Here is a 13,558-nt window from a genome sequence, read left to right as displayed (position 1 = left end):
GGCTTTAGAAGGAAATATAAAAACTTCCTGATGTTTCCAATTGTTTTAAAACAAAATATGCAGCATATCCAATCACATTATCGTTAAATGCAAAATCTGAGAGGACAACATCTATGCAGTGCAGGTTTTTGCTGTTTTCCCACAAGAGGAAATGGTGCTACGCTGACTTGGAGAGATGCAGAGGAGAGGAATTGTTGAATAAAGTTGTTATTTTTTCTTCTTGTACAAAAAGTATGGTTGTTGCTTCATAATGTCGTGGTTGAACCATTGATGGCAGATGAAGTATTCTGACGATGCTTTTCATACTTTCCTGGACCTGGACACTGTTATTTATTTGGCAGTCTATGGGACAGTCTCAAGCCTACCAAAATTTCATCCAAAATATCTTGAATTGTGTTCCAAAGACGAACGAAGCTTTTACAGGTTTGGAATAACATGGGGTTCAGGTGGATTTTTGGGTGGAGTAACCCTTTAACTTTTAAATATGTACATTTGCTAAAAGTTATTTTGTCACTGTTTACAAGTACATTAGCAATTGCAGTCAAATCTGAAAGTCTAAAAAATCACAAAAATGTTATTCTAATGAGAACCTACCATCAGAAGTCAACAGGAGCATACTAACCAGCCAAACCTTTGGATAAATGAAATGACACACAAATGCAATCAAAGAAACTAGCAGGGCTTTCTGACCCTCAGTGTAAAAAAAATAAATCATTCAAGTAGCAAAGTCAGGAAGCATATTGATTAGGCAGGAGCTCCAGATGTGTAATTCAGCAAAATACTGAAAGAGTAATTGAGTCTCTCTTCTTCATGGCATTCTCTGACTGGGTCAATTTGCACTCTGCCTGATCAGGTCAGCGCTCAGGGTCAGAGGTGGAAAGAGTACAAAAATATTCTACTCAAGTAAAAGTACCATTACATTAATGAAATTTTACTTAAGTACAAGTAAAAGTACCAGTCTAAAAATCTACTCAAGTAAAAGTAAAAAGTAGCTCATTTAAACTTTACTCAGAGTAAAAATTACTTAGTTACATTTTAACAGTGGGAGGGAGTCAAAATGGGACAGGCCAAGAGTGTCAAACTCAGTTCCTGGAGGGCCACAGTCCTGCACAGTTTAGATTTAACCCTAATTAAACACACCTGATCCAGCTAATCTAATCATTTAGGTTTATTTGAAAACTACAGGATATGTGTGCTGGAGCAGGGTTAGAACTAAACTCTGCAGGGCTACGGCCCTCCAGGAACTGAGTTTGACACCCCTGGGATAGGTCTATTAATCTCAAACTAGTTGTTTTTAATTAAAGGAATCAGTTATTTAGAATAATAAAACATTTGGGCTGTTACCAGGCAAATCAGTATCAACAAACTCATCTTTTAATGCAGAGGAAATGAAGAAGATTCATTGGAAGTGGCATTTAGATGTATTACACTGTTTAGTGCAGGACAAGAATGCATTTAACCTGCAGTTACAAATGCATGAATAATGTTTTGATATACAAGACATAAAATGTTGAATACTCATTTGAAATGATAAGAAATTAATTATTTAAAAAAAATCAAAAGATACTTTAAATGTGAAATTAAAATGGCCAGTATGTGTCAGCAAGTCACTGTTAATAAGTGAGTCATTGCGATTGAACCGAATCATTTAAACGGTTGATTCATTCAGGAACGAAACACTGTCACGTTGCTCAGAGACGCAAAACTGTGCTTTGGTGGCTGTGTTTGGAATTATTTTCTGTTGTAGAAATAGAGCTAAAAAGGCAATATGGTTTCTAAAACGCAAGTCTCTTAATTAACTTGTTTACTGAACTGTTATATATATATATATATATATGTATGTATATATTCATGATGATTTTGGGAGGAAACGATGGCATTCTTTGTGTGATTTTGATTTAATATATGAAATTATATAAATATGTTAATTTTCTGCCCCTATATCTTCAATTTTGTGATCATTCTAAATGCATTTTAGGAGACTGAATCACACAGTGAAAGAACGCAAATGCGCGCGCACATCATTAAAACAAAAATAGCACACTCCTCACCACTGTCTTTTTAGCTAATTTGTGCAAAACCTCTTGCTAAAATGTCAAAGCTTCATTTTAACCACCAATGCAACGATGCAATTATTTAGCTTACCTCTACATTCTTGCGAATGGTTGATGTCTTGTCGAGATTTTATAAGCTGCTAGTTTGGTCTTCCTAGGCAAATACAACTTACACTGCATAATAGAGCATACATATGGCCAGGGTTCACTTCATTTCCTTCGAGTTCAACTTCAGAATATGACGGGGTTTCGTTTTCAGCGGTGTCTGCACCACTAACGCCTGTTTTGTCCGTCTGCATCTTTCTTGTGATTTTAGCGCCAGTTTGCCCTCCCCATAATTTACTGACGTAGTTTCCAGGGAGCGATTTTTTTCTTTCTTTTTTTTTTTTTACTCAGTAATTAATGTGTTTTAAAATGTAGCGAAGTACAATACTTCAAACAAAATATACTTAAGTAAAAGTAAAATTACAGATTTAAAAAATTACTTTAAAAAGTATTAGTACACAAAAAAGCTACTCAATTACAGTAACGCGAGTAAATGTAATTCGTTACTTTCCACCTCTGCTCAGGGTGGATGAGTCTCCTGTTGTGTCTTCCACACTGGTACTGAAACCAGCTCAAGTGTGCATAATGTTTAGAGGACCACAGTCTATAAATTGCATCTGACTTAACAAGTTGTTGGAGAGCTGTCTGCATAATCCTTACTTGACAGCAAAATTGCAGCCGTTTAGCAGCTAGAAAAGTACAAATCTTGCTTGAATAAGGTTTTGCTGGATATTCAAATAGAAAGTCTGCAATATTATTACTTAACAATTATAAATTAATGACTTCAACAGTTTGCCCTTATATAAATCTAAAAATGGCTTTGTGAAGTATAAGTCTCTCTCAGAACTAAAGAAAGAAGACTTGTCTTCTTGTATTCTGTTTCTTGGAAAATACACATATACAGAACTTCTAGCTTCACCACCCTTGTTCTAGATTTAAAAAGACGTAATGGCACATGGATAACATCCATCCAATATAGTTGACAATTAGCATACAGTTTGGATTGGTTTTATTCTGGGCAAGAACTCTTCGCCCATCCATGCAACCTTGAACAGAAATTAAGCAACATTTATGATATATGTTATACATTAAGTTTTTTTTTAAATAATTACAGTGTCAGCTGATCCAAGCTTGACTAATGTGACTATAATGTGACAAGCAGTATATGCTTGATTGCTTTATAAATGTAACAACAGTAATAATTTAATGCACAATGCACTCACAGTGGCCATTTCACTTATGCCATGGATATTTAACATGGATGAATATGCTGTTTTCAGATTTGATTTTATCATAATTTTACCCTCACACACACACAAGCACAAATGTAACAGCTGTTTTTAGAGTAGAGGAAATAAGGGTCCAACATATGAAGAATACACAGAAGGCAACCAAGCAAATATTTCCCATAACTGTTCAGAAATGTGGATAAAGCAGATTTTAAACATGTTTTTCTGATTATTAAATGTATTAAATTTAGATTTTGACAGTACAGTATGAGTGAGTTTCACGCCAGTTAATAAGTTGTTACTTGCCAATTGGGCCAGAGCTCACATTCTTATGTTCCAATGTTTTGTTGATTATGCACATGTGTTTTATGCCTGGCAAACATTTATTCTGTGTGTATTGAATATTTTTGTTGTGATTACGCATTGAAATGTCACCAAGGTTATCTAGGTGGCAGGCAGAGACAAGAGGTTTTGATGAAGTGAGAATCACTTGTGATAGATAGTCTTGGGAGCAGAGCATTATGGATTTTTTGTCCTGGAATTACATTATCATTTTAATTATATTAAATTATTTGGCTTTAGTAGTTTAGTTTTTTTATTTAGTATATGTGTGTAAAAATGTTGCTAAAAATACAATGTAGAGTTGTTATGGTTTTAATTTATGGCTAGTGAGTTGAGACACTATAAAAATTAATTGCAGTCATTAAATTCTTGTAAAGTCCTGCTATGTTGGCATGAATCTAACAAAATTGATTTTTCCATGTTCACATGGATTTGTCCAACAAGTAGCCGAGCAGAGAGAAACTTGATTAAGTGTGAAGGGAAAGTCTGGAATGAGAATAAGAGAACGGAGATCCTCAGTTCCTTGGAAAAGCTCCACTTCAATTCAACGACAAGATCGATACGGAGCAATCTGCTTTGCAAATGTGTCCCAGCAAGTGTTTACTGTGGTGTTGAACCCCATGGCAGTAATATAAACTGAAAAAAACAGCCTTGGGGTTGAAAACAATTCCTGTAGAGATCACAGAGTTCCCAACTCTCTGTCCCACCAGCCACAGAAACCACGCAGAGCAGGTGCACGGGCACTGGGGCTCTTTTCAGTTGTTTAACAATTGTGTATGTCAAATCCTTCAAATGTTTGTGTATGGAGCTTCAAAATGAACTGCTGGCAGAGGAATGACGTAAGAATTGTCACAGGTATTGAGGTAAGCAGTTCTGTGCAGTTCTATACAATTTATCAATTACACTTTGATATTTTAGGTATGTTTGATATTTTTGCTGTTTTCTGAATAGTTTTAAGTTTCATAACTATTTTCCAATTATTTTTTTCTGAACTAAAATTTTATTATATATTCTTTAATTTCTTTAATTTAATGGCATTTTAAATGGCTATTTAATGGCAAGATCCCACTGTGGCCACATGCTCTGCTATTGGGACATGTCATTACAAAATCTAAATGTGAACATTTTTTTCTGTCTAATAACTTTCTTTTTTTTTTTGCAAAAAAAAACTAAGATTTAAAACTAACCCCTTTCTCCCATTTCAACCAAATATTCCAACGAATATTGATTAGGCATTTGCTGTACATCATTTTCAAAGAATGTCTTGGACAAATCCAGGGATAAAACATCAAATATTTACATAGAGTGACATTAAAAATGTATAAGCTTAAACAACCATATGTCTCTCTAGTACTCCTCAGTGTGAAATCCTCTCAAGAATATTTTCTTAGATTTACGATGTGGACAGAATTTGCTGTTTTCTCTCCTGTCTCTTCACAGAAATCACCGCTGATTTACATCAAACTCTGTCAAGAGTCCTTTGAAATACTGCAGCAATATGCTACGACTTCAGCATTGACAGACAAGTTTTCTGTCTTAAATTCATTGAATATAATAGCAATCAATAAATTGAAAAATAGCAATTGAATAGCAGCAATCACAAGAATATCAAAGAGAATTGTAAACATAATTCCTTAAAGGTGTGAAATCCACATGTCTTATAATCATTCTGTCCTAATTAGGTAACAATGGAGCTGTATGTCAAGGGGTGATGTCTGTAATATTTGAAATGCAAATACTGGCCTCCCTCAGGCTTCTACAGAAGTTCTGAATGAAACCCCTAATTAAAACCTGAGGGACACATGGCAAAACCAACTCTCTCCCTATGGCACGCCAGACATGAGAATGATGAATAAATTACCATGAGAAGATAAAAAAGGGTTCATTTGTCAAAAGTTGAGAAATCGGCGCTTGTTGTTTGGGGCCAGTTTTGTTTTTTATTCTAATTTGGAATTTTGGGCAGTTTGAGGTGACCTAATGACAGGTTTTCCCACTATAGAATATTATAGGTATAGAATATTAATGGTGACTGAGTGTTAATAGACATGTTAATGGACCAAACGCAGAGCCACACCCTCACATAGCTCTTACCAAGCTCTCTTCCATTTCCTCTTGTCTGCTCTTGTTAAGTGATGTTTAAATGGTAAGAAAGAGTGCTGAGAGGTCCACAGTATGAATGTGAGAGCTGATGTCTCAAAAGCCCGTAGTAATTAGTCTTTTTCTACACTGACATCAAGAATTTGTTGAGAAAACTGTCAGTCAGCCTCCTACACACTTATATTCCGATATTCACCAAAGAAATAACCATTATTAATGTTTCAAAGTTCACTCTTCAACTTTTCAAGGCATTACCCTGTGAAGTCTTTGCTCTTGTGGGCTCATTTCTATAGCTGCCCTGAGATGAAGTTACACAAGTGGAATAGTAAAAATTCTGTTTGATTATATGGTAAAAAGTCAAATCTTTGAGCAAAGATGAATGACAGAATGTGACCAATGCCACCTTTCGAAATTTTGGACAAAACTACTACAGAGAAACACTAAATATTTCAGACATCCATCCATCATCTAGCCCTCTTTCTTTCCATCAACCCTTCTATCATGTATCTATCTATAGAAGTGCCAAGAGACCAGTGTGATATTGTAGATGATTTCGTAAAGAATATAAAAAAAAAGTAATAAATAACATGTAATCATGATACTACTTAATTCAAACTAGCCAGAGAGAAACTCACACAGTACTTGTTGTAGGCATATATCATAATTGTAAAAGTGTTTCAACTATGTAAGTGTCACACTTTGCCTAAAGTCAAGGAGCAAGGAACGAGGAAACCAGGAATGCATGAAACAAGCTTTTAATTCAATGATCCACAGGAATACATGGCAGAGATGTTCATGAGTCTTTAAGTTGGAGTCTAATTCAAGTTTTTCAATTTGTCAATCCATTACCATGTTCAAAAATTTTTTCTGTAAACAAATTCTATAATAAGAGTCCTATCTACCATGACACATAAGGAAACTACCGTTTCTGTTCAGGCTTTTCATCCTGAAATCATTATTATTTTAATATTTGACTTAAAAGCATTATCTACTAAGAATGTTTACAATCATCAAAACGTCCTCATCTTGAGCAGAAAAGAAAGATAACCAGCAGTTTCAAAGTTCTATCCTAGCCATCTAACTACAATGTGTTTTATTCATGTCAAATATAAATTGTGTAAACTATACATTTTACCATATTATTCTCACAGGTGACCAGTCATTCATTTTTCTGTTTTACAGGAGAAGTGGATGAATTTTTATGTAAATCTGACGACTCCTTGACTGTGTTGATGCGTAAACAAACATGACCTAAGGCCCATTCTGACTTAACAATAAACTACTGTAATCATTATACAGCTATTTAAAAGACAAAATATACTAACTTACACATTTTTGAGAATAACAGTCTATGAACAAATTTTTTATGAAAATTAAAGGAACCTAAAAATGAAAAAAGCATATGAACATATGAAGAAAATGCATTTAGCTCACTTGACATGCTCGGCAACCAGCAGTATTACACAATTTATCATTTTATTTAATGAGCAATGAGTAGTTTTTAAAAGTTTTAAAAGTTTCTGAAGTTCTTAAAAAACTGAAAATATAAACTGAGAAATATTCCTTGGAACAACCAGTGTGACAACTAGCTCCTCCAGTTACATATGTCTCAGTGATAAACACAAATAACTGTTCACTGCTGTTTAATGAAACAATTATTTACATTTTTTACAAGTAACTTTAATCTTATAAACAAAACAACGAGGTGCTCTTACATCTGTTACTAATACTATGAAATGTCACCATGTCCTCATGCATGACGTGTTCATGCATTTCTTCCTGTTTCCTGTGTGCTTAATGATTATTCAGTCAATCTACCCTCTGTGCATTACAGGTGATTAATGACTAACAACTATTTCACATGTTGACTTTACCTGATAGAGTCTTTATGCCAGTGTGACAACAACATCTTGAACCCACGATCGATACTGTTCTATGACAAAAGCTCTGGCGGTTCAGCCACCGAGCCAAATCAGAATCTACACGCATTTCGAATCTGATAGCTTAATATGCAGTTCGGCACTGCTTATTGATTAGTCCATTTCTATATTTGCTTTTCTGATCATTAATCTAATTTGTTGATATAGAAAGGGCGGACAGGAGATGGTGGTGATGGAAAAGAGGACATTCCACTGAAAATGCTGGGAGATGGAAAGATTAAGGGAATTTCAGATGCTCAAGGCATGGCTTAATTAAATATGTGTGGTGAGGGTACAGGTGCACATTAAGATGGCAAGAGACAAGCCATCTGCTGCTACTGCAAGACATGCCAGGGATGAAATATTCATAAGTACACAAAAACACACACACACATACAAACACTCATGCACTTTAATATGGGCAGACACTGGCTGACAGCCTCACATGCCCTTACACACTTGTATAAGCACAGCAGAGTGTATATATGTATGCATATGTAAGTCACTTGCACACACTCACGATTCACTTTACAAAGCCTCAAACCAACTGGTGTCTTGGGAAAAGGTTGTTTGACTTGTTTATGCACTTCACTATAAGTCCCTGCTGTGTCCAGAGCTTTATCTCATTTACATTTTAGTCAACAGCCAAGAATATCTGCCTCATTTTAGCCTCTTTCAATTACACTCCAGTTGTGACATCGATAAGTTGAACCCTTCATTCACAGGTGACTGAACCTGAATATACAACTGAAAGGAATTCAGAGTTAAAATCTTGATCAAATCTGAACTTGTATAAGGCCGGAAAACAAGCATAAACTTATTGGTTATGTCCTACCTGAATATCGGTTAAATGTTTGACTGACAGAGCTAGATTTGTCTAAATATATGCATCCTGTCCAGAAATCCTAAAAGAATGTGTATACGGCTCGTTTTGGGATTTATTTCACAATCTAGATCTAATCCTGAAGGCTCCTAATGGGATTCTTCTTCTCGTGATATTTCAACAGAACACCAAAAATGTATTAATTAATTTTAGAAGACAAAGTTTGATACTTTCATTACTATTGGAACATGAAAAAGAATTTCCCTCCCACTCTGATTCCAGTATCTAGTAGCAAAACATTACTATGAATATAATAAAGGTAAAGTTTGGATATCACACAATGTTAAATATGTCTATCATGTAGGAATTTCAGTGTATTCAGTTTAATCCAGTGATTTTGTATATAATACCATTAGGATCCTTTAAAATGTTTGGATTTTAAATTTGAATAAAGGAAAATTTAGAAATTTTGATAAAGATCCCATCAGGAATCCTAAACACTTTATTATTATTATTATTATTATTATTATTATTATTATTATTATTATTATTATTATTATTATTATTATTATTGTTGTTGTTGCCCTAATAAAAGCAATACAGAAATATCAGGAACACTTCTTGTGCCTTCTGTCCAACTGATTACATAATTAGCCACTAAATAAACACAATTCCCCAAGGTATAACATACTTCCCAATCAACTTCTGTCCTAACCACACACTTTCATCTTGATGAGAGCACCATTAGAGGATCCAAACAAGCAGATACAAGTCAATATGCTGCTGAGGTATCTTGAAAGTATCTTGTGCAATTAGAGACAGAGAGCAATCTGAAAACAGAGGGATTCAACTATATTATGCACTGTACATTTTTTTTTTAGCTGTAGATAAAGATTATTAGTCAGTCATTTTACTTCAAAATGTAATGTTTATGTCTGTTACCTGCCAATTATTTTGTTTTGATTATTTAATTTAGTAAAATTAAAAAAAAAAAAAAATCCCATGCAATTTGCATTTGCTAGTGTGAAGTGCTGTGTACAAAATGTAGCATTCTTTTTTCTTTAAGCTGATTAGATATTTGTTACAGTATCCTTATGCACATGTTGTGCAGTATTTACCTGAACCATAAAAATTATCTACAAAAGTTTCTCTGTCTCTTTGTGCTTTTGTTTTTGTTTTGTTGCTCGACACTTATTCAGAAATATCATAGAAAGTTATGAACAGACATGTGTCTTGGGGGATTTGAAAATTAGATTTTGAATGTGACTCATACCAACAACAGGAAGAAATTATATTTGTATTTACTTGTTCTTAGCAGAACAGAATATGACATGTTTCCATCATTCCAGAGCAGGCTTGGATTTCCAATATCAGTCAGTATGTAACTTACTGGTTTCAGTAAGGGTGTCTGAAAAATGTCTCAAATTTGTCTTCAAAGTCATCCTGGTTGATTACACATTCCCTTGATTGCTTTTTTTTTTTAGTTAAGGTGCGCATGCACACAGATGGTGACTTTGAAGATGGTGCATGGGTGTAGAGTTCTTTACTCTCGGTTTATAATTATAAGTTTGTTGCTGAGTGATTTATGCTTTGGTGTGACAGCAGCTGGCAGATTCCCAAAGTCTGACTAATAAATCTTACAGTTTCTGTAAAATATGTGAAACATTTGGAGCATCATACTGTCTGCAAACTCTTGCAACAAACCTCATACTCATTTACTCATTTAGATTAATAAAGGATTAACTTACATTGGTATTTAAGTTTATTCAACAGTGATCGTCAACTTCTTTACCGTAATACTGAATCTTCAGCATCTAGGGAAAATAAAAGAAACAAATTATGCAAATGTTGTGAATTCAAATTCTCTTTCTTGCTTGTTAAAAAAATTAAAAGAATGTGTACCATGAAATAATTGCAAGAAGCAAACATCTTTGAGTTGTTTCACAGGCTGCACAAGTAAACAAACATACAACGCTACCAGAGTAGTGCAAATCATGAAAACACGATGCTTAACAGTGATCATTTTTAGTGAATCATAAATATTCAGCATGACGTGTAATCTAATTTATGAACAAATGACTTTTATGAACTGGTTCTTTTTAGTGAATCAAAATGAACCAAATGATTCCCAAATGAACAAGCCTGTTCTTTCAATTAAGACAAGTTGCCAGTTTGAATCACTCTGATGAATCCTTCACTGATCTGAATCAGCATCTGATTTACATAATAAGCTGTAAGTTATCCATATTTTCAGTGATGTCAGTTTTATTACTGCCCATTTATCTATACATAAACATGTCACTAAAGATTTGCATTTTCTAAATTCATTATCATATACAGATATTCATATACAGCATCTATAATAGTTTTATAAATGATTTTATATATGATCCTTTTTAATTTAACAAACAGGGCTACATCAAGTCAAGAAGTTTCATGTTACTAAACATAACACAATCAGCAACACCAGTATAAATAAAACGGTGAAACAACCCCACCATGTTAATTTGTTATGCTCCAGTGCATGCTGGGAAATGGTCAGTCAGTTTACCTTCAGCACTTTCTAGGATAAGACATGCATTTTAACTCATGAAATAAAGAAAATTATGTAGGATATTGATTAAAAAAAATACAATTATTTATCATAGATAACTGTCATACATTATTTACAGGAGCAATGTTTTCAGTCATCTCGAACAATCAATTAATACACTTCCCTATGCACAGGAAAGCTGTGTGTGATAATGACTGTCATTCGTAATCTATTAAGCACTGGCCTTGATAAAGCATACTATTCAAACACCAAGGGGCCAATTATCCTGAATAAGGGCCTATCACTTGTGTCAACGATGTATAATCGGTTTTGACATTGACATTTGTTTTGCTAGGTTGCCATTAATAATTGAAGCCTTTTACAGAAGAAGATTATGAACTATGGAATGAGAGAGACAAGAGGTGGGAAAGCAGGAGGTTTTATTTAATGAGATCTAGTGGATGAAGAGGAAGATGTAAGTATATAGCAGTAATTCCCTAGGGTCTATAGAGTCTAAAAACATGTTTATCAAAGCCATTGGGCCCTTGGACAAAGTGGGAATGACATCATCTGATAAATATTTTTGGAGGACAGTTTAAGTGCAAAATACTCAGAGTAATGTACATTAAACTTCACCGAGATACTTCAAGTTTGCATGAAAAATTTAAGTTGCAATTTCCCACAAACTCTTGCAAGGCTTTTAGATATTAATTGACTGTTGTCATTTATTCCATCAATTCACTGAAGACTGAAATACAATGAAACTCATTGAACAATCTGTCCATTCATATAGAAAACATCCTCATTTCATCTCTATTGATCTCACTTTAGATTTCCCACCCATCATTGCCGCAATGTTTTAGAAAAACACTTTTTTTACCTACAAAAATCATACAACATAGTTTTATTCTGCAATCATTTCTCTTTTTTTGAAGTTGAATTCAGAATACATTTGGCTTGGAATGTCCATGATGTTACTTACCAACCCCCCCTTTTTTAAAGGAATATCAGATGTCTCAAGGAGCCAAGATTCATTCATTATTCAGCATATGCCTGTTGTATCTTCCTTGCATATCTGATTCACTCTCCCCTAAGAGCGCCCCTGGAACGAAGCCATTACCAGGTTGACATTCACACCAGTGATGGGGGTTTCCTTCAATCAAATCAATACATTCAATACATCATAGAGAATGTGTCTTTCAGGGTATTTTTAAACTATATATATCTAATGAAGCTACGAGACTTTGATCGGTTGATCACTGCAGAAATTGTAGAAGCAATTCAATTAGTAAAATCTTTCAGCTATTTTATGCCTTTTCATGCATTCTTTACCTTGTGTCGAGACGTTTATGAACTGCTCTTACTAAGAGTCTCAGCATTATTGACTCATTTAGGTGCCAATTAAAGTCTCAAGTGGTGAAACAGTTGAGCTAGAGTTATTTATCGATTAAGAGTCTCACTAATAATTGACTTATAAATAGAAGGATTCATCTCCAGTGAGACTGAATCCAGTGCACTTTAAGTATAGGCTGAACTTTCTCACATGGCCCAACTCTACAGGGGATTTCCTGCCCTGAATCACAGATCCAATACTGTAGCTTAAGAAATTCAAAATGTTCAAAATATGGATGATAATTAACAAGAGGAAAACCGACAGTGCAGATAAAAAGTGCAAATCTAAGCAGAAGAGCCGAATGAAGCAGAATGCATGCAGAGTTATGCAATAACTCAATGCATTGCAAATACAATGCATTGCCTTGAATACCTATATTGTTTACAGTCAATGAGTTTGCTAACCTTGTGTTTTGCTCTTGAGATCTCTGTTAACTGCTTGTGGACAGATTTTGGCATGAGAGTGAGTCATGATTTGATCCACTTCACATTCTCCTCTAAAGTTTTCACTCAAGTGTTCCCTTTGTGTATACAGGCGCATCCCTTCATTATTATATCAAAAGCCTGATTAATTGAAAGCCCTTTGGAAACTCTAACACAATTGACTGTCATTTCTTTTATTAAAAAACAAGCATCAGCCTCTGATTGTTGCCCAAATCCTACGCAAGCCCTTTCGCTGACTGTCAGGTCAAACTTATTCAATTTGGGGGGTAATTCATCATAATGACACTGCAATTGTGATTTGGGATTAAACCTATTCACTGATTGTAATGGGAAAAGTACAGCTGAGGCATTATAGTTGATGTACTATCCTGAAATTGCACAAACTATTACAAGGATCCCCTGTCAGGAACTTCTATAGACGTTTGATGCTGGTATGTGGTTGGCAAGATTAAACACATGATTGATTTTTATTTTTATTAATTTATTAAATTGCCGCTGTTTTTTGAGTGCATTCATTCCCCAAATTCATAGCTATTTCTTGGGTCTCCAGATTTTTTTTTACAAATAGTTATATATAGACTATTGTATGCCATTACTTTTGAGCCAAACAAACTTATACTGTATATATTAAAGTTAATGTGAAAACTGCAATGACAGGTAAAAACCTTACTTTATAATAA

This window comes from Carassius carassius, chromosome 25, assembly GCF_963082965.1.
Source record: "Carassius carassius chromosome 25, fCarCar2.1, whole genome shotgun sequence".
Classification (NCBI taxonomy): domain Eukaryota; kingdom Metazoa; phylum Chordata; class Actinopteri; order Cypriniformes; family Cyprinidae; genus Carassius; species Carassius carassius.
Note: the sequence above shows the minus strand (reverse complement) of the source record.